Source organism: Amblyomma maculatum, chromosome 1 (genome assembly GCF_055883805.1).
Source record: "Amblyomma maculatum isolate TAMU_Amacu chromosome 1, ASM5588380v1, whole genome shotgun sequence".
Lineage (NCBI taxonomy): Eukaryota > Metazoa > Arthropoda > Arachnida > Ixodida > Ixodidae > Amblyomma > Amblyomma maculatum.
Genome location: NC_139344.1, coordinates 133,666,421 through 133,691,712, shown reverse-complemented (window position 1 = coordinate 133,691,712; position 25,292 = coordinate 133,666,421). Strand labels below are relative to the sequence as shown.

The window sequence follows — 25,292 nt, the reverse complement described above, 5'->3', positions numbered from 1 at the left end:
GAGTAGGAAAAAGGGTGAATAACCAGTCGTGTCGTGCTTGGAAGAATGGTAGGTAAATGTCACATACGGCAACGCGAGGTCCCAGTCTTCCCATAACAATATAAAGGTAGTGATTTGGGAGGGGGGGGGGGGAGAATCCTACACCCAAGGAATAAAATTGCCCTAGAAAAAACATGGGTGATCCCGATTATTGCCCACACCGGAAACGAAATAAATATTTGTATGGATTCCCCACCAAGTATCGCTTGTAAAGCCATCCTCTGCGAAAAATTTCCTCAGCGTGCCATAGGCAGATAAGAGTTTGCTGATCAAGATTTCGTATCTTGTTAACCATCCTCAAAGAACAGCTCTCGACCAGCATGGTACCTCAAAAAAGTGCTGAGTGATACGCCGTGATAAGAATATAGCTGAATAATTGCTGTCGAACACATATGTGTATTTCTTTAACTTTTATTCGAAACACAGCACAAAAGCAGAAATCTCTCTTTTAGGAAAAGAACGAATGGAAGGAATCGTTATTAGCAAAAGAAAAAAGAAAAGTTTGTCAAAATATGCAAGACAAAGCGCTTGCCACGAAGACGTGGTTAATACCAAAAGTACATTTAAGAGCGAATACGCTCATGTACAACGGGGCCGTATCTTTGTTTTGGGTGCAGGTTCATCCTGACAACCCCCGATACGCCGCCGCCACCACCACCACACTTTGGACACGTCTCCTCTTTCGACCACTGCTGCTGCTGCTGCTGCATATTCCTCCATCCACGAAATCCTTGGCCATCAATGGCCATGGGCAAAATAAAGTCAGATGTGAAGACTGTACTTGGCTTCTTGCCACTGCTGGTTGGGCGCAGGTTCATCCTGACACCTCTGAGTGGCATCTGCCGTTAGTCAACCTTCAACTCTGTCCAAATGGCTGCCATCCACTCCTGTCTGCTCCTTCTAGTCCTGCTGCTGTCAAATATAGGTGTTTGGTCGTCGTCGGTTCGTGATGCTCTCGGCTTACCCAGCAAATGAATGATCACACCGTAGTCCGTAGTCCACACTACCCAAACACGCGCACAAATAAACACACGCACACACACACATGCACCACAAGGCTAAACTGTAAACTTTGAAGGGCAGAAAAATATGCCGTCACACGCGACCACCGCAAAAAAGCAAGATAAGAAAAGTAGCGAAAACTAAAAAAAAAAAAAAAAGAAAAGAAACGCCGCCATGCTCCTTAGATCAGCTGCAAACGTCCGTCGAGGAGTTTGCATGCAACCGTACTAGCGATGCCGTGGCTGCAGTGAAATTACGGAGACGAGTGCGTGCCGCCTTGAAATCCCGAGGTGGCTGGGCATCTTCCATGCTACCGCAGTGAAGTTGTTGTTGTGGGGTTGCTTCGTACAGACTTCACTTGTGCATATATTCCGCATGATGTCGTCCCAGTCTCGTATCCACTGGCACAGGGCATCTGCAGAGGACGAATGGCCGTTAGAGGCCTGCCTCAAAACGCTTTTTCTGTAGCGGAAGAGCACCGCCTTTCCCGAAACGCGGAGAATTCGAAGTTGCTTACTTGCGTGACGTTGCACTTGGGCATCGAAGTTCGAAGGCACGCATGCGCACGCCGGGAGGAGGACGCCCGCAGCGCTACAGTCCTCGGAGATCCTCGAATCAGAATCCTGGCTGTTGCGATACCTCTCCTTGCGACGCCGCCGGGCCCAGACGTGCGGTGCCGCCATGGCGCCGCACCGACAGAAAGCTCCAGCAGCAGACGCCCGACGCAGACGCTACCAACTCCACCCGGCTTCAGAGTGCCGCGTCAGACTCCGAGCTGAGGCTGTTCGGGTCTGCGCGTGGCACCCATATTCCACTTCTTCGTCGTCGCTTCGCTGCCGCCGATGACGACGGTCTGAGTAAATGGCGCTCATGGGCTTCTCTGTGCGCCTTAATTTTTGGGGCGCGTTGTCCATTTCATTTACAATCAAACGCTAAGTTGTTCTGTATGCGATGTTATTCTGACAGATAGATCCTTTTCTTTTCATATTTGTGCATTTGTGAGGTAAGGGCGCCGCAAGGAAAAAAAAAAATATGGAAACAAAGGCGTCGGCACCACACACGTGTAAGCTAAGGTCCATAAGTAGTTTTTCTTTTAAAAATGAGGTATCGAACAAACATTACGATATACCTTCTTCTGGTAGGGACTCTGGGTTTTCAATGTGGGACTAGACAGGTTGGGCTTAAACTGAACATTAAAAAGACAAAGATCATGGCGTCTTGCCCCATCAAGTCTTCGAGCATCAAGGGACAAGAAGTGGAAGCTGTGACAGAGTTTCTCTTCTTGGGCTCCAAGATAACCCCGGAAGGAGACTGCAGCCATGAAATTAGGAGACGCCTACTTCTGGGAAAGAGAGCCATGGCTAGCCTTGACCGTCTATAAAGAGCAGAGACATTAGTCTGCCAACCAAGATCCGTATAACTCGTGCTATGGTATTTCCAGTTGTGATGTATGGATGCGAGAGTTGGACTGTGAAGAAGTCTGACCGCCGAAGAATTGACGCGTTTGAATTGTGGTGCTGGCGGAGAATCTTGAGAGTTCCTTGGATGGCTAGAAGATCAAATCAGTCGATATTGTCGACCATAAACCCTGACTGCTCATTGAAGGGTCAAATTCTAAAGTTCAAGCTCAGCTACTTTGGTCATCTGATGAGAAGGGAGGAGTCGCTGGAGAAAGATTTGATGTTGGGATAGGTTGAGGGTCACCGGAGAAGGGGAAGGCAGCGAACGCGATGGTTAGATGGCATCCTCGAGGCGCTGCAGATGAAGTTATGTGATGTTAGGAAGATAGTGAGAGACCGGAAAGCGTGGCGTGATATGGTCCATAGGGTCACGAAGAGTCGGACACGACTGAACGATTGAACTGAACTGAACTGAGACCGGTTGGGTAAATTTCTTGCATGCGGTTGTCACTTTTGGCTTCGATGGCGTTGACACGAAGAATTATTCATTATCGCTGAACTACAAGAATTATTTTTCATCAAGCAGCTGTGACGGGGTGTTATTTTAGGTATGTTCTTGGCTATGATATTCCTCTTGATGGCTGTTTCATGTAGCTGGCTACGGTGAGAGGCGCTACGACGGGTAATAGTGCTTCAAGTCAGTCTCCTGGCAATTGCCGTTATATGGCAAGGGCCTTCATTTGACAGAGTTCCCAACTGAACGCGCATATGCATAAAATGCACACCACCATTTCGACATTTCCGTTTTACTCAAGAGGGACCTGTTATGGAACCCGCGATTAATCGCGGGTTCCATAGCAGGTCACTTGCTGAATTACTTGCTGAATGCCGCAGCTGCTGAACACTGCGCTGGATTTACACCACGAAATGATGCCTGTGCGCAAATCATGTCTCCTGTGGCAGTCCTCTTTTTGGTGCTGCACAGTTTTCCGCACCGTGCAAGCAGGAACGTCTAAGAAAACTATTGTTTTTAGCATTACATTTTTCGCTCACTCTTCTCGTGCGGGTTGTTGCTGTACCGCGCCAACTACCACTGAAAAGGAAATACGTTTAATATTTGGTGAGTTAAGACTTTACTTCCTTTCATAAGCAGCAGAACTGTAGCCATCGCGCGAATGTTGGGAAAAATGGTGAGTGGCAGCGTAAGCGCAAGGACCCGAGAATTATACCATTTCAAAGCTGAAAACGTGGCGGGCGGGTTTATGGGAAAGGGGGGAGGGGGGGGGGGTGAGGGGTGAGGGGTGTGCCATGGTGCAGACGAACACAGGCGCAGGCGCTCACACTGTCCCGCAGGGTTTACGATGACTATATTAAACACTACACAGCGAAAGTAGTTTTGCTAGAACCATTGCTGTGACTGACATGGCAAACAGTACTTGTTGCCTTTAGTGATGTGTTGAGCACAAGGCCTGCATGAAGATTTTAATCCTGTCAGTTAGGCGGAGTTATGTCCTGTTTTTGTTGTGTTATCATACATGCAGGCCAAGGTAATGCCATATGGTCCTTGGTTCCAACGCTTCAATTCTGAAAAAGTGGCTGCCAACACAGGTCCGATGTACACCGTCCCACTGCTGACCGTGTATATTCCTAAGTGATGTCCAAGTCTTGGGCAGACACTAATCGACGCAGCTCACAAAGCAACATTCCTGCCAAGGTGGTTGCCTACCATAAAAACCACATGCCATAGCTGCCATTCATGGCAGCCCAGAAGTAATGAAGTGCTGACGAAACACATTTGAGATGTTCAGTGAGTTTACACAAGAGGGAGTTGTTAATTAATATGGTTAATTAGTCATCCAGTGAATATTACACTGTATTTATTTTGTTAAACAAAGCTCCTTTTGTGAAGTAAAACAAGCTCCAAGTAGCCACAGGCAAAAAGTAGGCAAATGGCAATACTTATTGAAATACTTATTGTGAATTGTGTTTTATTGTCGGATTCCTTTGTAGGGATACTAAGGAGGATGGAAAGCAGTTTTCCTGTATCGCTAAGATACAATATTCTAATCTTAAAGAGACCACACGAGTCGCTTTGGGATGTTAAACCCCACAAACCATTAAAGAGACCACTTAAAATGAAAGCAGAGGTTTTAAAAGGATCGCAATTAGACCAAGAAACAGAACAAAGATGCTACCATTACTGGCCAATTTTGCAAGTAAAATGCATGCTTCCACACAGAAGTTTTGGTGCAGATTACTGCAAGATATATTGTGTCGTGAGCCACTCTAACATGGCAGTGACACGTCCTTTTAAGCAAGGTCACCATGAATCTACTCACGGGAAGGCTTCCAATTTAAATTTTCTCACCAATAAATACTATATGCCACAATTGCTGCCAGACAACACAGCCATAATGAGAGAAATAATCAAATATTTACTGAGACCAATGACTCAATGGAGTTGTCTTCAGTGTCCCTTTAAAAGGGTGCACTGAAGCATTCAAGCAAAGTATGCACTGATGCATGTGAGAAAATATTCTGAGGTAACACTGTCTTTGCTCTAACAGAAGACTGGCAACTTCACCACAAAGAGGGAAAACAGCTGCCTAGGTACACTGGTACAGCACATACAGCAATCGTAATAATTAGCAGACATGCATTGCAATTCACAGAATGTCAGGAAATGTAATCGCTAGGTTAAGTGTACTGGCATTATATGTGCCAGCATATTTTGCAGATTTCCGAGATTTATTTGTTGCTTCAATTATTTATTTCATATATACGGCCACACCCATGGTCAACAAAAAAAGGGCGTGCAGGTGCCAGGAAATGGGTCAGATTAGATGTGCTAGGTTTCTCTCCTGGAGGAGCAAGGAGAGAATCATTCTCCTGTAACCAGTTGACGGTGGATACATCCAAATGTGAAGGTCCGATGTTCGACGACCCAAAAGTTACCTAAACGGGCATCACTACCAGCCATCGACCAGAGCATATGCAAGAGAGATGGTCATGTGTAGCCTAAGCACGGACACCTGCACGAGAGAAGGCCAAATAAAAAGAGCTCACACTTTGGGTATCACATCAAAAATATGTGCAAGCCCACTCAGCAACCAAAAATGACGGACATTGTGCATGCAAACAACGCATGAATATGTCAGCGCAACTTAACAGTGTTGGCCGTTCATGTCATATCGTAATTATAAACACGATCAATATGATAAAGCTCACCATGAATGTCATTACGGTTTCTTCTCCTCCCCCCTTATCATCTTCCTGTACTGTATATACAGCTTTCTTGACCTATCCACATCCAAGGGCGAGCAACTCAGAGTTTCTCGCCCAGAGAAAATCATCAGAGAGGGCACTATAAATTTTCCTTTGGGGTATTGTAGGACGCAGCCTAGCTGACTGGTGGTGTTGGCGGTATTCTAGACGCTGCCACTTGCAAAACTATCAGGACGAGCAGCAAAACACGGGGCCAAGATGAGAAGATATCAACATAACAGACCACACTAGTAGGACCAGACATTCGATCGCGACTAAAGACGGACACAAAGATAACAGGGAAAGGGGGGCTAATTGGTGGTTAGTACTTTAACGCATATTGCAACCGTACGAAGGACAAAGAAGAAAACAGACAGGACGGAGCGCGTGAGTAGGTATTTGCCATCAACTAACGACGACAACGTATTCAGATATGTGGCGCAAACAAAGACAAACACAGGAGAAGATCCACAACACACGCGCACACTACCAACTGTAAGAAGAACCGGAAAACACTTCCTCTTCTACACTCAGGCACGTCTCAACTTCTTCTTCTCATCTCCCTCTTCTTTGCCAAGGGGAAAATGTCACACTCTTCCTCGCACACCATAACCTTGTCCAAACATGGCGGTGACCAATCTCTTCTTTCTTTTCTTCTATTCTTTCTCTTCTTTACCAAGGGGATAGTGACACTTTCTTCCTCTCAGCCCAAAAAACATCGACCAAACATGACAGTCACAAATTCTATACTGTCTTGTAAATCCACACCACTGCATTGCCCAGTAACTCCTACCACACTGGACAGGTAAATATCACCACATAGTCACAAATCATACACTAAAAACACCACCACACAAATACAGCAAATACAGTAGGACATGTCCATCTACACACCATAACTTAAGTAGTCCCTATCTATTGAGAAACTATACCTTGCCAACATCTAAGAAGCCACGAGGCCCATGTACTTAAGGGGGAAAAAATTCTGCAAACTCCCATGGCCCCAAAAACGTAAGATGAGAAGAGGGAGATGAGAAGAAGAAGAAGTTGAGACGTGCCTGAGTGTAGAAGAGGAAGTGTTTTCCGGTTCTTCTTACAGTTGGTAGTGTGCGCGTGTGTTGTGGATCTTCTCCTGTGTTTGTCTTTGTTTGCGCCACATATCTGAATACGATGATGCACCAACTAGCCTCTCAAGCCGTTATTTTAACGACGACAACTCCAATATTAAATTTCCGCGCCCCTTGCTGTACCATTTCTTTCTGTGCCTTGTCCTTCCGCGGTTGCAATAGCTCAAGGCCACAAAGACGAAACCAACAAACGACTATATGAACTCATAAACGTGCAACTAGGTTGGGACTCGCATTGAGGCATGTTATCGTCATTTTTAAATCGAAACGGAACAAATAATTACGCCTAGAAGAACGTGGCAGAGTAAGAAAATCACAATCACAATGCATTTAAACAAATCGAGAAATAAAAACCAGAGCGTATTTTCAAAATACTAACCTAATTTCCAACGAACGCCGCGGCACTTTTCCGTAGTTTCCCACGATTTCGCCAAAATGCAAAGAAAAAAATAACAGGCAAGAAAAAAGTTGCGATGATGATGATAGCCGGCTCGGAAGGAGGCTGCTACTGGCTAATGGCTCAGGGGCTCAGGGGCTCAGGCGCGGATTGCGAAAGGGATGCGTTGAGATCGTTAGTACAGACTTTTGCACGACAACGTAATCGCCCAACGTCTTGCGTGTCAATATGGACATGGATCCATGGATCGCGATGCAGTGTTGTCGGGCTCCCATTGTGTTCTTGTCACCTGCAGCAGCAACTGTTGTCGTAGAGCCGCGACATTTGTGTGGGTGCAACAGGCAAGGCTCAGAACTATCGGTCACCTGTGCTTGAGCTGCGATAAAAATGGCAGGTACATGTCCACTTGGCTACACTAAAAGTAGTGACTAACGGTCTTCCTGAAGGAACGACTGTTCATGTCAGTTCTAAATCCCGGATCCTAAGACGTGTGTATCGTGGAAGCTGGCCACCTGCCGATAATGCTCAATGTATACATATGGCTGGACCTTGTTTGCAACATTTCTAAAATGTTTTGTTCGTTGTAAAGTTCTGCATGAAATATATGTGTACAACCTTTTTTGTATTTAAAACAGCATTTCGTGCACCAAAATCATCTACTACAGGTCAGTGCTCCATAGATTCAAAATAACAATTCTCTCACCTTTTAGAACACTGCAGTGCCGTACATTTATGACCTGATTTATCTGCAGCTATGAAAATAACTGCTTTGAAAGGGCTCGTGTTATTATTATATACCATTCGCGTAGGCCTGTGTCAACTTTGATTTCACAGTTCCTTATTGCACATTTCCGTGACTCCTCCTTCAGTTTAAAGCATCTGAAAAGTTAGTGGCGATGTATGTACCTAACCATCGCGACCCGCCAAAGCTTATTAAGACGAATAAATGACTGAACCTCATTTTCAGTGAGTAGGATAAGGGAAAAATACCTATGGCGGTTTTTTTTTCTTCTGTACATGTCATTAACCATGCAAATCTGGGTAGGAAATGAGGGCATTGTTTTATTTTCTCTTAAATAGTCTGTCAGGTAAAAAAAATGCACACCTCATTCTCCACTTACCAGAACTACGAACTAAGAAGAGAAAACATTCTCCTCAACATTGTTTAGTCACAGTGGCTGTTGGTTACATAAAGAGCTGCTGATTTCCTTTCTGTTGTCTGGCCAGTAACTTAATGACAGCTTCTGTTCTGGTAGTCTTGATGCCATTGGCACTATAAGGAGGTTCTCACACTGCTTCGCTGTTTCATCACATTCCACATGACAGGTAGGGTAATTCTGGTAATTCTGCATCCGTCGCTGTAGTCAAGGGTGGCACTGATGAATACGCTCAGTGTTAAGATAGATGTCTCCATATAGCTCAGTTGGACGATCCATGTCTGCACTTTGGACTTGGATGTAGGACAAACTGTTTCTCAGGCACAAATGCAGTCGGTACACAGGCATACTGCCTTTGGCAGCCTTGCATGTTGTGTATGAAATGGCATAGTGTGCAAAAGCCAAAAGCATTTTCTGTACACTGTAGCAAATGCTTCACATCTGAAGGACAGTCTGCTGACTTTTTTCAACAATATTTTCTTTGCGGCAGTCGAACACTCCGCGTCCAGATAAAAAAAGTATGCCTAGCTTTAGGGGTAAGAAACACGGCAGGACATTTTAAAATGTAAACTTTCAGAATAGGAATCTTGCTCTGAATATCTTCGAAACTTGACAGTAAAAGATGATGTAACTGTCCGCTGCCTAGACAGCGGGCAGTAACGAGCCCACCATTAAAATGAAGGTCAGTGATGCAGTGATGCCCAACTTACAACCTAAGGGGTATGTACAGCCCCCTTGTTTTTCTAAGTCAGCTCCTTAACGAATGTTGTTTTTTTTTTTGCACACTGTTGAGAATTTTATTAATAGCGCTGGGAGACGAGCATGTATGCAAAGGGACACATTGTCTTTAGCTGGCTTATAGTGGAAGAAACTATGACTTCCTAATGAAAGAAAGTACGGCGAATACAATAACAATCCTAACTTCAAAGCGACAGAGCCACAGTGCAAGTATAACAATCATGCCACAAGATGAAAGCGACGCTATGTGATCCCCAGAGGAAGCCTATGCCTTGCTGTTTCACGGTGGCATAAGGCAGTATGTTTGCAATTGTAAGGATTTCGCAATGACTCGCATACAATATTGCATCATTGGATGCTCAATGCACCTGCGTGAAGTTGCTACCAGAGGTGAAATTCTACCGTTTATTCCAATGGCAGCAGGAGCACTGGGAATTTCTGTGTGCATTGCATAGAAGGCTGCACGTGTATAGCTTTATGTTGATCTGTTATATCATGGTGCAAAGGTGCACATGTTTTGCAGCATTCTTAGGTTTGCTAGTAACCTGAAATGCCATATAGTTTAATGTTCAGAAATGTGGCGCAACAAACACAAACACAAGAGTAGAGACACAACACACGCGCTACTCTTGTGTTTGTGTTTGTTGCGCCACATTTCTGAATATTATGCAGCACCAACTAGCCCCTCAAGCCGTTATTTTGCCATATAGTTTCTCAACACATTTTATGTAGTCCATGTTCTTTAGTTTCTTTCTTATTTTTCATAAGAACTACTCTGCCCTTGTGTAAAGTGTTCATTTACAATTTCTCATCAATGTCAGAGTCATAAATATTGCTTGTCCTATGCGGCACATCAACAAAAATAAATATAACTGCTTCCCCTCTATAGTCTCGGATACAACTTAAGTCTGCCATACACAATTTCTTCGTCACAGAAAATAGTCTGTTTAAGGTCTTTCTGGTTACCTAAATAAGAAGCTAACCATCAGACAAAATTACCAGCTGAAGAATACTATCCATGCTTCTTGCTTGTTTGGTGTACTCACACATCAAAAACTGATGGTTTACCATTCAGTGGAGTAACACACATGCCGGGAAACATTCATTGGTCATTGTTAGCAACTGCTGTTTTGTTTAAGTTCTATCCTACTTATACCATCCATGTCACGCCCCCAAACCTAGATATTTTGAAATCCCAACAAAACAAAGTCTACCACCCATCACACACAAAAAAAAAAATAACAGGCGGCCGACACCAGAGCTCCGAGAACTTCTGCTCGCTAAAGAGGCGACATGCCCGCTCCAGGTGGAACCAGACCTCCATCCATACTTTTGCAAGCACTTCGTGAATTCCCAGGTTTTGACACCTCTCCTCTCCTCTAATGTTAGTGCGTGGGGGAGCCCCTGAAGGTGATTTAAATAAGACGAATAATGTGTCATTACAGCTATAGTTTAAAGCACTCAGTTACTAATTTAAAAATAGCTATTAGTTAAATAAGGCTGGTGATATCTATCACAGCTTAGAAAAATATTTTGACCATAGCAATGCCGCCACCGTCCCCAGCTTAGAGAAAATATAAATTCCTGCAAAACAGATATTCTGTTACTACTGTCATCACAGGGAAAGATCTACAGAAATATGCCAGTATTTTTACTCTTCTCTAGCAGCAAACGTCCCCTTGTTGTATAGCTAAGTACTATTAGAAATTTCATATGTTTAGTAAGAAAGCAGACAGAATTACAGAAAACACACCCACAGTTGCATTTCTTGAGAAATTGTAATGAAAGGAATGCCTTCACTCAGTGCCTTGGCTGCGCTGTACACAGCTGAGAGATTTTGATGGGCAGTAGGTAAAAAAAAAAAAAAAAAAGGAAAGTACTAAACTTCGGAGGTTCACTGAAGTACATATGCCTGTGGGACTAATGTGCAGCAACTCAATTTTTTTTGTCTAAGTTATCGATTAGATATAGAATAGCTTCTCAGCTTTTACATACTTCCAGTTATTTAAGTTTTGCACTGCTGCTTCCCTAAAAGGACACTGCAGACGGCTTCATCCTACTCATCTAAAAAAAAATCATTATATGGGTTCTTCCAGGTAGGTTTATATTTTTTTTTTGGCAGCAAGAGGTGCATTTATTACCCCGAAAACAATCAAAATGCAACATTTGATTTGCACCTGTGGTACGTCATGACCAAAAGAACTACTTGTAGAGTAAAACCCATTCGCAGCACGAATAAAACAATGACAAGAAGGCAGTAAGCTTTGCTCTCACAGAAATGGCGTAGAACAGCCTGAAAAATTGTTGTGGCCTGTAGCATAGAATGGCTGCCCAAGAAGATAGAGTTATGGACTCGGCCGATGGAAGCCCCCAGCGTTACCAACTACCCCCTTCCCCTCTGACCTACAAGACTAGTGGAATAAGGGAGTAATTACTCATAAGCATCCACCAAAGCACAGCGATAAGGCTGCAAAGGAAAGCTATGCAGCTTTATCAAAACCTCTTTGGTTGAAAAAGCTGCATATCTTTTCTTGTAGCAATAGGGCTGCCATCGGTTGGATGGCAATGAGTAATCACTTTTTATTGCAAGTCTACTTAACCTTGGAGGGTTTCCCTAAGGCATATGAAATGAGCATTAGACGATTTTGTTTTTCAATGACCACGTGTTCAAATGTTTTGCGTCTGCATGTTCTTGCTTTGTGACTAAACTGTACACAAGTGGAAGTTGATGAAGACAGTGAAGCACAGCATGAGAAAGTGGCTGTATGATGCATCCGATGCCAAGGTGAAGCTATAGCTTAGTTGTTTAATGCAGCTCCCATAGAATCTGACCTGTGTAGCTTGCTATAGGTTCAAATCACATTCGTACCCGTGTGCCATTTCAGTTCAGTTCAGTCGTGTCCGACTCTTCGTGACCCTATGTACCATATCACGCCACGCTTTCCGGCGTGCCATTTATATGCTTTTTATTATGCACCCATCACATGATACGTGGCTTCACACTCCGACGAGAAGAGAGTGGCTTTAGTGCCTCAGGGCTTCAGACCAGAAATTTGCTTGCAGGCAATTTTTATTTCTACGCATGCACCGTACTGTTGTACCTGCACAGACCACAAGGTCACAATTCAGAAAATGTCATGCAGGCAGCACAAATTTCTCCAGGAGAGCCCCCTTAATCCTTACGAGATGCAGCTCATGCTGCAAAACACACTTATCGTCATTCAGTAGTGAACGGCTGTGTAGTCGTGCATTGGAGATCTGCCCGAGTAAACATTAAGTAACGTCACCGCGGTTTACTTACAAAAGTGGTCATTGGTGGCTTAGCTGTATTTTAGTTTCCATACTTTTGTAATCTATAAAACTTCTACCATAGAAAAAGCCTGTGTTTCGTTATTAGAACACAGTAATTTATTGGTATAGACCAAGTTTATTTTGCCCTCACTATTCCCTTATGTTGTTCTCATTTGGATGTGGATAGGTCAAGAAAGCTGTGCATACAGTACAGGCAGATGATAAGGGGGTGGGGAAGAAACCGTAATGACATTCATGGTGAGCTTTATCATATTGATCGTATTTATATGCTGTGAGCAAGAACGTTCTGATGCATTCTACCAATGCGACGAGGAGAAAGTTGTCTGATTGAAAGGTCAGGACATTCATTGTGGGAAGGTGCTGCTGAAAGGTTTGTGATGACCAAAGCCTGTTTAATTCATCAGCAAGCCTCACTGCGCCATAATTACGATATTACATGAACGGTCAACACTGTTAAGTTGCGCTGACATATTCATGCGTTGTATGCATGCACAATGTCCATCATTTTTGGTTGCTGAAGGGGCTTGCACATATTTTTGATGTGATACCAGTGATGTTATGTTCGTTGTTCGGCAGGTACAGAAGCAGAAGACGAGAACAGTAGACGATGATCTGATGATGGTCAGGAGGAGATATATATTTACAGATGAAAAATACTATTTACATTGGCAAACAGTTACAGTAACAAGTCACACAAACAACTGCAACTTAAGACAAAATAGACTCTCACACAGAGAAGTCACTGCAAGCCCTTACTTTTCTACCGAGCATCTCGGTTAAAGCCTAGGGACTGTAAATACGTGCTAAGCACGGAGCCTCAAACTTGACTGACAAACATGGTCCGAGGACCGCTTTTTGATGACAAACATCAACAAAGGCTCGAGGGCGGTCACCTTCGGTGATCCGCCCCGAAAATAAAGCAGCCAATCAAATTATTCAAAAACATGCCACAACCCCCCTGGGTTGGGAATAATCTCGGACCCAGGTCCTTAATTACTTCAAATAAAAACACAACATTCAAAACACACACTCTTTCCACTCGCCGGTCCCCAAACCCTCTCACACGGCGCCTGTCTTTGCCTCCACTCCTCAGCGTGTTTGCGACGCGACCTTGCAGCTGCGCCTTTGTGAAAGAAACGCCGCGGGGGATCACGAGACGAGATCACTCAGCCGTCCCGTTCGAGGAAAAGGGGGTGGGGGGGCACTGTCTCAGAGCAGTGTACAGTCGCCGTCGCTCGGAATGTCCCGGGCACAGCCGGAGAACGCTGGGCTGATTGCCTACTTCGGGGGGGCAAGTGTCGCGCCTATTGTCGCCCTCTGCTGACCGTAAGCTGGTTCGCAGAAGCGTGACACTGTTGATCCCGGCTGCGTTCGCGTCTTGGCGACGCCTTGGGGCGAAAGGATGAAACAAACCAGGCCTCCCGCGCGCCCCGCGAGCCCGTGCCCAAGAAAAGGGGGGAAAAGGAGAAAAAAAAAAAAAACAGCGCATCGACCGCCAGCGCGACTCCACGTGCGAGTCGCTTTTCACTGCGGCCTTACACGCCCCTCCCAAGAGGGTAAATGAGCTTGGAATCCGGTCATTTCAGCCTAATACAACAAATGCCGCAACAACCCGCGAAGAAAACAAAACATGTAAGACGCTTCGCACGTGAATGGAACACCAAATGAAACTCGCGACACAAGATGGGTATAACACAAAACAGATCACACATTCGCATTGGCGGACCGGGCAGTGTTCGTGAAAGTTTGTTTGAAAGTTCCGCGCGCGAGCAATTGGATGTCCTCACGTCAAGTTCACGCGCACTCCACCGGTCACATCACACATTGCACGGGTACGCGGGAACATTCACGCGTCGTCGAAAGGCCATGGCTCAAGCGTGTGCTTGCTCTACGCCCCAAGTCACATTGGGGACACGGGTTAACGCGTCGGCGTTACCATTGCTTGACCCTTTCCTGTGGGTCACCGTCACATTGTAGCGCTGTAGCGCCAGCGCCCATCGCGCAAGTTTTGCCCCATGAGGCGTACTAGTAGTGAGATAGGAGAGGGGGTTGTGGTCAGACACCACGTTAATTTCTGCCCCGTACACCCAATGATCAAATTTCTTTAGTGCCCAGATAATGGCGAATGCTTCCCGCTCGATCGTAGACCAGCGGGTCTGCGTTGGCGTGAATCGGTGGCTGGCAAACGCTATCGGCCTTTCCCGTCCCTCGCCTCCCATCTGCGCCAAACAAGCCCCCGCTGCAGCGTCGGACGCGTCGGTGAACAGCCAATATGGCTTTTTAATGTCGGGGGTGTTCAGCGATGCAGCTTCGCACAGAGCTGACTTGAGCCTGTCGAGCGCGTTTTGCGCTTCCTGGCTCCACGGAATCGTGTTAGGTACACCTCGCCTCGTCAAAGACGTGAGTGGTGCGGCCACCTCGGTGTATCCTTCAACGTAATCGCGGTAGTAACCACATAAGCCTAGCAGACTCCGTAGCTGTCTCTTTGTTGCGGTGGGCACGAGCCCACGAATGGCCGATATCTTTTCTGGGTCGGGCCCATGGGTTCCGCCTCCCACTATGTGTCCTAGGTACTTAATGTGGGCCTGTGCGACCTGACACTTTTCTCGGCTCACTTTAAGCTTGGCGTCGCGCAACAAGTCAAAAATTATTTCTAAGTGCCGCAAGTGTTCAGTCCACGAGGAAGAGAAAATGGCGATGTCATCGAGGTATGCGGCCGCATAAGCCTGATGTTTCGAGAGGAGGGTGTTCATTATCCGCTGAAAGGTGGCCGCGGCGTTCTTTAGCCCGAACGGCATGACGCGCCAAGCATATTGTCCCTCGTGAGTTACGAAGGCGGTCAGATGTTGGCTCTCCGGAGCTACTGGCACCTGCCAGTATCCGCGTCGCAAGTCGATAAGAGTGATATACCTAGCGCGGCCCACCCTCATGATGAGCTCTTTAGGGGGTGACATTGGAAAGGCATCCGTGCGCGTCGCTGCGATTAAAGCGCGATAGTCAACACACATGCGCACCGATCCATCCTTCTTACCCACGCATACAACGGGATGGGCGCACTCGCTTTCCATCGGATACACCAGCCCGAGCTTGAGCAACTCGTTTACCTGGCTGCTCACCTCACTCCTTAATAACTCCGGCACGCGATATGGGAAAGTGCGTTTGAGCAGGTGGCCTTCGTGCAGCTCTATCTTATATGCCCCAACTCGTGCGACTCCCGGCGTTTCGCTGAACAAATCAGCGTAAGCGGCAAACACCTCCGAGATCTCTAGGCGGTCCTGAGTAGGTAGGTGTGCGAGTTTCTCCGCATCTATCAGACAACCACCACATCTCTCAGGCACAGACCGAGGGGTGTACTCGATTTCACTAAACTGCTCGTCTTCTTCGAAAACTACTCCGACATGGCTGACACGTGCGTAGTAGGGTCGCAGCCTGTTCGCATGCACTATCGCTGTAGGCTTTTTTCCCTTGTCGATTCTGTACGAGTTCTGCCCCTCTTGCGCAGTTACGACGAATGGACCGAGCCATTTGGGGGCCATTTTACTGCCAGGGTCTGTGTCAAAGAGCAATACCTGGTCTCCGACGACAAACGTCTTGCTCCGTGCGCGGATCTAAAAAGCAACCGATGGGAATTAATCGGACTGGAGTTTGGCCTGACAGGTAAGTTTATTTTGTTGTGGAGTGTCTAGTATCTGTTGTCGATACAAGTGTCTGTCAGCATGAGAAAAACATTTTCTGCAGCTTCCCAGGCATCCGCAAAATTTAGAAATGCAAGGGACCGTTGGCTGAAGATAGTCAGCGGCATTGACGCCACATGTCGGAGTGGGGCACCCGGCAACGGCGACAACGGCGCGAAAAAGTGGGCGCTTTTCCCCCTGATTGACGGCATGCTGCGAAGCACGCCGCACTACGCCAGCAGGTTAGTATACTGACACCTTTGCCGCTATGTTTTACCTTTTCAGTGTGAATATTTTTATGACTTGGTACATAGCCACAGTGCTCCAAAAGAGGTTCCGCTACCATTTGCGCAGTGGGAAGCTGTAGCAGTGATGTATGTTTCCTTCTTTGCTTGCCCTACTCGGAACTTTTTCAGCGCCATAATTCTTTCTCAACAACCCGTACCGCTTCTTTTCATGCACACCTTTTCGTTCGCACTTTCGAAACGCGTGCTTAGCCCCAATATCATTGAAAAGCTAGTTAGATTTGGGTCCGACCAGGCTGCGCTAGTGGCAGGCCATACTTAGCAGTTTCCGGCTCCATTTGTGCTTGCGGCACTTTGCTATTGTGAAGTGCGAATTTAAAACATTCTTTGATATCTCCCGGGAAATATTGCAAATTCCATGTTCTCATTTCGCGTCGTTTGAACGTTTACGCCTCGGAGAGTTAGAAGAATTAAGCATATTGCCTCACTGACAGTGCTGTAAACATGTTTTTTTTTTTTTTTGCACTTCAGGATCACGACAAACATACGAAAGAAAACCGGGTATGTATAGTTATAACCTGCAGCTGTGATCTGCATGCATGCTTGTATGCCTGAGCACCAAAATGTTCTTGTGTGGCGTCTGTTATGCAGACAATCACAGGGGCCGAGTCAACCGAGTTGCAGCAGGTTTGCTACCCCAGAAAGGTAGGCAGTATTGTCGGCATGTTTGGCTGGCAAACGTATGCAATAATGTCAAGCTTCTGATTGTATTTTAAGCAGTGTTGAGGCAAGGTGAGAGGGCATTTCAATCTTCAGTGGGCTTATTTCATGCAGTACTGACACAAGACAGAGCTCTCCAGACATGGAGCTTCTAGGAATGTAAGTACACACTCAATAAGCAAGTGTGTACTGTGCTATACACTACACACTACAGATTTCGACGTTTTTGTACCTTACAAGGATAAACCATACATTTGTGCTTCTCAGTATGTTTTCAAGCAGTGTTGGTACCTGGAGAGTACAAGGAATGTCATATTTCAATACAATTATTTCATGCAGTGCTGATACAAGCAGCCAGAGCCCTGCAGAGGCACAACTTCTCGCATTGTAAGTAGACACATCCATATATAAGTCATATCATGCCGTAAGTTCAGTGAACTGACATTTTATGCAATCCAGGTATGACGACACAGTTGTAAACTCGGATGACGACGACAGCAGGTAAGCATCTACCAGCCTTTTTACTGAAATTAGCAGGAACTGCCTGCAGTAATTGATATATATCAGAAAGTTTGGAAATGCATTGTTTGTCATGCAGCCCGGCACCTGCCCAAGCTAGGGTTCCAGGGTCTAGCAGCCCTACAACGGCTCAAAACTGGGGGCCGCCGCCTCTTAGCCCTGCACCAGCTGAGACTGAGCTACTTGGGCGATACACACCCCCAGCCAGGTAGACAAGCAAGCAAGCAAACTTTGTCATGTAGTCATTTATTAACTTTTTTGTGCTTTTTCTTCTCAAGGCTGTCCAAAGGAACACCTTCAGGTGGGCCACCTTCACGGTATGTACTTGCAAGTGTCATACTTCCTAAGATAAAAGATAAAAAAAATGGTGTGAAACAATGCAGTTTTCATCATTTTGCAGAAGAAAGAAAAGGACAGAGGACACTTTTGAAGACTGCGTCAAGGCGAGCCTTGACAGATGTGCTGGCAGTCTTGCTAGCATGACGAAAAAAAAAAAGAATGAACAAGAATGTGACGACAGTGACGCCACGGGCCGCTTAGTCACTGCGAAGCTTCGTGCTCTAACACCAAGGCAGCGATCGGAAGCTATATTTAAGATTTCTAAAATTTTGTACGAAGCCGAGCAAGAAAGTCTGGAATTTTGAAGGGAAATAAAGCTAACAATTGTTTGAATTCAAGAGTATCATGCCTGCATTAATTTTAAAGAATATCTTTTAGAGCAGATGCAGCATTATCCTGCTTGTTTTACCTTCCGTCCTGCACGGTTGACAATCCTTTCTTGCCATGGAACTTTGCCATCCGTAACAAAATATTGTGGAAGTCTGTCACGCACATCCATAGCAGACCTGCAACACAACATCGGAGTAGCTCAAGATACACTGCATAAAAATGTTGATTGACATAGGCTTTCCCTATTTACCTTGCAGAGTGGCAGCCTTGTCTACTTATTCCTCTAAGTCCTGGAAGGTCATTGCCGTCTGTCCTCCATAAGCCAGCAGTCTCATTTCCCTGCCAGTCCTCACTGTCGGCATAGCCAGGTGGGCTGTAGGCAGATCGTGCCAATGCGCTCTCCGACATCATGAAGTTATGCAGCACAACACATGTCTTGCAGATATTTTCCGTCGTTTCCTCTGATGCTCTAAAGGGCCTCCTTAATATTCGCCATCTTGCTGCCATAATTCCAAAGGAATTTTCAATGACCCGACGAGCCCGGCTTAAACGATAATTAAAAGTAGCTCTCTGCTGGTACTCTTCACGTCCAGATGGGCTTAATCTGTGCTTCTGCAGGTCTGTAAATGAAAGCATGAGGCATATTAATTGAAAGCAACTTGCCACATTAAATCATTTTAAATTTTAGCACTACAGCATAAAGGAACAATGAAAAATAAAGTGGATAATGGCTGTATTTGACCAATGCTTACTGCTCTAGATCATCATCATCAGCAGCAGCCTGACTATACCCACTGCAGGGCAAAGGCCTCTCCCATATTTCTCCACTTAACCCGGTTCTGTACCAGCTGCATCCACTTGACCCCTGCGAACTTCTTAATTTCATCCGCCACCTAACTTTCTGCCGCCCCCTGCTACGCTTTCCTTCCCTTGGAATCCAGTTTGTTACCCTTAGCGACCATCGGTTATCCTCTCTTCGCACTACATGTCCTGCCCATGTCCATTTCTTCTTCTTATTTCTACTAGAATGTCGGTAACTTTAGTTATTTCTCTGCCCACTCTGCACGCTTTCTATCTCTTAATGTTACCCCTACCATTTTTCGTTCCCTAGCCCTCTGGGTTGTCCTCAACTTAAGTAGAACTCTCTTGGTTAGCCTCCACGTCTCAACGCCATAGGTGAGTACAGGTAAGATGCAACTGTTATATACTCTCCTCTTTAGCAATACCGGTAAGCTGCTAGTCATAATCTGCGAGTGCTTGCCAAATGCGCTCCATCCCAATCTTATTCTTCTTGTTATTTCCTTTTCATGGTCCGGATCTGCGGTTACTACCTGTCCTAAGTAGACATATTCGCCTACTACTTCCAGTACTTCGCGACCTAATGTAAACTGCTGTTCCTTCCGAGGCTGTTGAACATTACCTTAGTCTTCTGCATATTGATTTTCAAGCCTACCTTTCTAGTTTTCCTGTCTAGGTCATCAATCATTATTTGCAGTTCATCCCCCGAGTTGCTTAGCAAGGCAATGTCATCAGCAAATCGCAGATTACTGAGGATTACTGCTCTAGATGGCGCATTACAAAATGCGTCATGTCACTAAGGATGACTTGCATTCTATATTTGACTTAAAAAAACGAGTTTGATTACTGCAAGTACCGTTGCTTTTGAGAAAAAATATGTGGCTGGTTACTGTGACAAAAAAAAAAAATAGAGATTTTAATGTGGACTTCAAAGATCACAAACTAAACTGTCTGTTTAAATGAGCATAATGCTCTTTGGTCGCATTCGACTAGGGTACTTCACCCAGATATTTGCTCTAAAATGGAAAACAAATAACAGAATTACCTCCTGGGCAACAAGAGCAACTTTAGTGAGCATCAGGAAATTACTGGCTATAAAATGCATAATGCTAATCATAAACAGGCTCACCACGACGGGCATAGGGACGCATGAGGAATGTCTTCAAAGGGAAGGCTTCATCACCTACAATAACGTAGGGAATGTCACCTGCCGACCCGACAGTGGTGGGGGCTGGAACACCACACCAGTTGTTGGTGAGATCTTTCAGCAAATCTGAACGTAAAAATATTCCTGAGTCCCCTTCACCACCATAGTGGCAAAGATCCACATATGTGAATCTGAAACAAATGTCATAAGAGAAGGAAATCAGTAAACTAATAATGAGTGCTATACTAGCAGGTGAGAAAGACTAGGTTAAACCTCTCCAAAATAAATGACGCCACTATAGAAGAATATTTTACTCTGATATTGCTAAAAATATTAAATGCATGCTATCAGAACGTGGTGTTTTTATAGCGCTCCGTCGTAAAATATTTCTCTGCAGATGCTCATTGTCTGCTGCTGCATTTCTTACAGCAATCAGTCAGCTTTGACATTAACGTTTACCGTTGCTACAACCAAAAAAGCAAAACACCGAGCTGTAGATGGCTAGAAATAAGTTGAAACCAAGTGCAGGTAATAACTTTACCTGTAATGTGCATCACAGCAGGCCAAAAGGACAACACTGAAAGTTTTTTTGTAGTTCATGTTTCTTGACCCAGAGTTATTCGGGCATTCAATGTTTACATGCTTGCCGTCAAGGCTTCCAATGCAATTTGGAAAATTCCAATAGTTTTCCATGTCCAATGCAATCTGAAACCGACACAAATTTGGCAGCAGTAGCTGGCTTAGTAAACAATTTCATAGAAGTGGGGAGAGAGAATAGTGCATATAATGATCAACCAATTAAAATTATGCAAACATAAATGTCCTCATCTCTGCTTCCTGTTTGTTCGGCTGAAACTATTTTCTTTATGAAACATAAATAATTTCACGAGTTTCAAACATTTACACGTAGGTCTCGCAAAACAAAACAATTCATATAAAAAAATACTTAAAAACCTCTGAAGATGCGAGATTTCACTGCGTAATCACAGCACAAAAAGAATAAAGTAAAGGAGGCACTCCAGGGTGTAGCACTGACCATTCCATTCAACTTGCACTACATGTCACGGCAACATGTGCATACAATGTTTTAACAAGTTCTGCGGTTTGTTCAAGAAAAGAGATGTTTGTTTCCCAAATTTGTTTCCTTAATTTTAGATTAAGGGTTATCTGAACTGTCACTGCAAGGTGGCATAAACAGTAACGTAAAATTTATAGTCGTCCATGCAATGAGCTAGTACTGAACACCTTTGCACTGTTAGGAATGAGGTGGCAAGGTTCATATGGATAAGTAGAGTGCATATTTTTTCAACGCAAAATTAAAGACTGGACTAAAAGAGGAGACAGACAAGGGACAAACGCTGAAAAATTCATATTGGATGTTGCAACACAGCATCTATGGCCTCTATATTACGTTTTCACATTGCTATTCGTTTTCTTTGTTTGTTTTTTTAAATAATTTTCTTACCTTTCTCCATTCTACCTCAGTCTGAGGAAAAGGAATGTATTCATCCCATAGATTCGTCCATATTGCAGCTGTGGTTTCTCTTATGAGGACTGAAGCTGTTGATCGGCCAATTAAAAAATTATACGACAAGCTGCGGAACGTGTCCCCATTTGCAAGAAACCTGGAAAACAATCACATATATAATAGAGATATTGAGCAGCAATAAACTGATCGGTACGTTTTGTAAGAAGACAGAACTAATTAAAAATTAAAACAACAATGTGTCTAGTTGCACTGCATTGAAAGGTACTAACAGCGCACCACATTATACGGAGCAGGTTCAGCAAATACATCTGCGGTAAGCTGTCAACCATTTTAATTGGATAAGATTCGTCATAGACACTCACCGTACTGTAATTGCCAGTCGATCGTGGGCCGAAATCGGATCTCTAAATGAAGTCACCTGACGGCTGAGGCTGTGCTTGACGAAGCCCAGCAAAGTGTCAAAGGTGCTTGGAGGCATCCGAAGGTAGCTAAAAAGGGACAGGTGATATGTCAGTTATACCCCGTACGACGAGCACCGACTTTACGAATGCATCACAAGAAACAGTACTTACTCGCGAAAGTAGGCCTCGTCTTCCGCTCGCAGCCGTGGCAACAATAGGCGTGCCTGTCCTTCTTGATCTCGACGGCGAAACATGGGTCGCACCCAAAATCGGCGCTTCCGTGCATTCCGTGCACGGCGACGGTGCACAAGCAACGAACAGACAAGTATTAGTACGTTGACCGTAGCCAAAAGTTCATCGTTAGAACCAGGCATCCTCCGGACAAAAAGGGCGACGGGAGAAAAGCTAGCAGACGATCAAGACGACGACGCGGGAAAAGTGCGCGTTTTCCCGCCTTCTCCGGGGTCACGTGACTATCACGTTCTCGCTCAACTGGTTTGGGTACTCCCTCAGCGCCTCCTCTCTCTGCATTCCACGACAACCGTAGCGGAAAAACGCGCGTAGTGTGAGCTTCATTCCGAGGAGCTGCGACGCAGCGGCGCCGTTGACGCTGCGCCGCCGCGGGAAGTTTCCCGCCAGTGTGAGCGTGCCACGCTCACACTAGCGGGAAAACGCGCAACGCTGGACGTTCTCCGCGCGCCGCTTCCCGCAGAAGCCGGTTTTTTTCCCGCAGGCTGACTTGTTTGACGTTCCGCGGAGCGATGGGGTTGGGAGCTATTTTTCCCGTCCCGCAGAACGGAGTAGCCAATCGGAGCGGAGCGCAGACCGTGACGTCAGCCCAAGTTCATGACTCCCGGCGGCGGCTGCGCGGGCGAACAGAGCATCGCTGCGGTTGCTGTTCTAGCATGAACATGCGGCTTGAGGAATTTGAGCGTTTTTTGGAATGCATTCGACCCTACCGCTTCCTCTACGACAAGACACACGGCGACTATGCGCGTAACTTCCCTGACGTGCGCTCGACGTCAAACCCGCTACTTCTGCTGCTACTTCTAGCTGCTCGCGTAGCTGTCGCAAATACTTCGCGGGTTCTTCCCTGAGTGTGTTCGGGAGGGGTTGCTGGCCTGTCCATGTTCGCTGCAGAATTGCTAGCGGTCCGATAGGGTTTCTACCGAATAAGAGCCGGAACGGCGCCACGCCTGTAGTGTCATGGGGGACTTCCCTGTACGCCCAGAGAACGAACGGGACCAGTCTATCCCAGTTCATGGGATCTTTCTCAATAACATGGAACAACATGTTTTTCAAAACGCGGTTCCACCTTTCCACTGTCCCGTTGCTCTCCGGATGTTCAGGAGTCGAAAAACGCGGTGCGCAACCCAGACTTGCTAACATATCACGCGTCAGCTGCGCCGTGAAGTTCGTTCCCTGATCTGAACAGACTACCTCTGTATACCTGTGCGGCTGAAAATCGTAAGCAAGGCGTCGCATGTTGCCCTAGCGTGCGTGCGTGTGTGTGTGTGTGTGTGTGTGTGTGTGTGTGTGTGTGTGTGTGTGTGTGTGTGTGTGTGTGTGTGTGTGTGTGTGTGTGTGCGTGCGTGCGTGCGTGCGTGCGTGTGTGCGTGTGCGTGCGTGCGTGTGCGTGTGTGTGTGTTTGTGTGTGTGCGCGTGCGCGTGCGCGTGTGCGTGTGTGTGTGTGTGTGTGTGTGTGTGTGTGTGTGTGTGTGTGTGTGTGTGTGTGTGTGTGTGTAAATTAAATGGCAAGGCTATTCTTTTATTTTTTGCTTTCCACTAATATGCGCGTTAAAACCACGGCCAGCCACGGCAAAGCCGACGCTGGCTTTTCGGTGGCACGAGGACCTCACGTTATTACGTAAAAAGCTAGATGTTTATAAGATAACGTCCCAACGAACGCCGCGATTGTGTAATCGGCCCTCGTAGCCGTGCGCCGCGCGTGCCGTGCGTACCGGCGGTGGGCCGGCATCTGCTCCAGTAGTGGACGCCAGCGTCATGTTACGGCCGCCTAAAAAGCTCACCCGGAGGGCGCCGCTTTTGCCACTACAAAGCCTTCTAGAACACTGTAGTTCTAGAAATGAAAAGTGTGCCTTCTGCCGCCGGTGATCTGGTCGTTTCAGCGATGACAAGAGAGAGGGCGCTATGTGCGGGAAGAGCGCATGAGCGCTAAGCAGACAGTTGGGTGTACTGCCTCCGTCACCGCTAGTTCTTCGGACCCCGAAGGCGCACAACAATACATTGCGACGCTTTAGCTCCCACACGCTTGTCTAAATGTAGTAAACCGATTCTGTGCATGAATAAATGAACTAGTTTTCGGGGAACTTATGTATGAGCGGCGAGATACATACATCCGAGGCCTCTCTTCTCCCAAAGAAATGGCTTGGGGAGACTCAGGTGTTGAAAAAAACTATGCTGTCATAATTTCATTTTCCGGGAATTCAAGAACATACCATGACTATGCGGGATTGTGTTTAAGGCGGGGGTCCCACGGTGGCCATCTTGGAATTAGTTCAAATTCTGCCACCAGGCTACGCCACTGATTCAGGACTGAGAAAGTGCCTATCGGCCTTGCCCCCAGTTGGCCGAGGGGCCCAACCATTGCTTTGTAGAGAAGCTTTCTTTTGTTGGAGGGTGGGTTTTCAAAGCCCCATTCTTCTCCCAGCCGTGCGCAGGGGGAAGCGTTCACCTGTTCTTAGCTTGACTACTGCGGATAGCAGGACTGCGGGGTGCTAGCTTGCCTTACCACGGCTGAACTTGAGCGGCGACGCGGACCGCCGCCGCTCGATTCGGCCATGACCGAATGTGCGTAACGTAAATGAAAAGTACCACCTCGTTTTGTTGTTCACTGTTCTCGATAGAGTGGAAGCTTGAGCGAGTTGATGATACATCGTCGACATATGTTCACGATAGCTCAAGTGTATACCAAAAATGAAAAGGTGCGATATGATGGAATATATTTATGTGGCCCTTGTATACTATACTTTGACTCACAAAAGATTTGCACCACTGCTAAAGGCAGGGGCTCCCTGGCCCATTCAAATGCGCACTGTAATAGGTAATTGTGCTCCGACGCACCCCTCGAATCGGCAAGGGCGACAGTGGGAGCACAATTGCCTATTATAGGTGGTGTGGATAGTGGTTATTCAAACAAAAGGAAGGAAAAGAGTGCTGCCGGCCCCTTCAAC

At 46.0% G+C, this 25,292-nt stretch overlaps 1 long non-coding RNA gene across 1 annotated transcript; it reads left to right on the top strand.

Annotated features, from left to right (window-relative positions):
* Nucleotides 1-16,169: 16,169 nt before the first annotated feature.
* LOC146203970 (uncharacterized) lies at nucleotides 16,170-17,473 on the top strand. Its single transcript, XR_014702594.1, has 5 exons — nucleotides 16,170-16,352; nucleotides 16,887-16,916; nucleotides 17,007-17,060; nucleotides 17,190-17,234; nucleotides 17,415-17,473. It is a non-coding gene; the product is annotated as an uncharacterized LOC146203970 (long non-coding RNA).
* The last annotated feature ends 7,819 nt before the right edge of the window (nucleotides 17,474-25,292 follow it).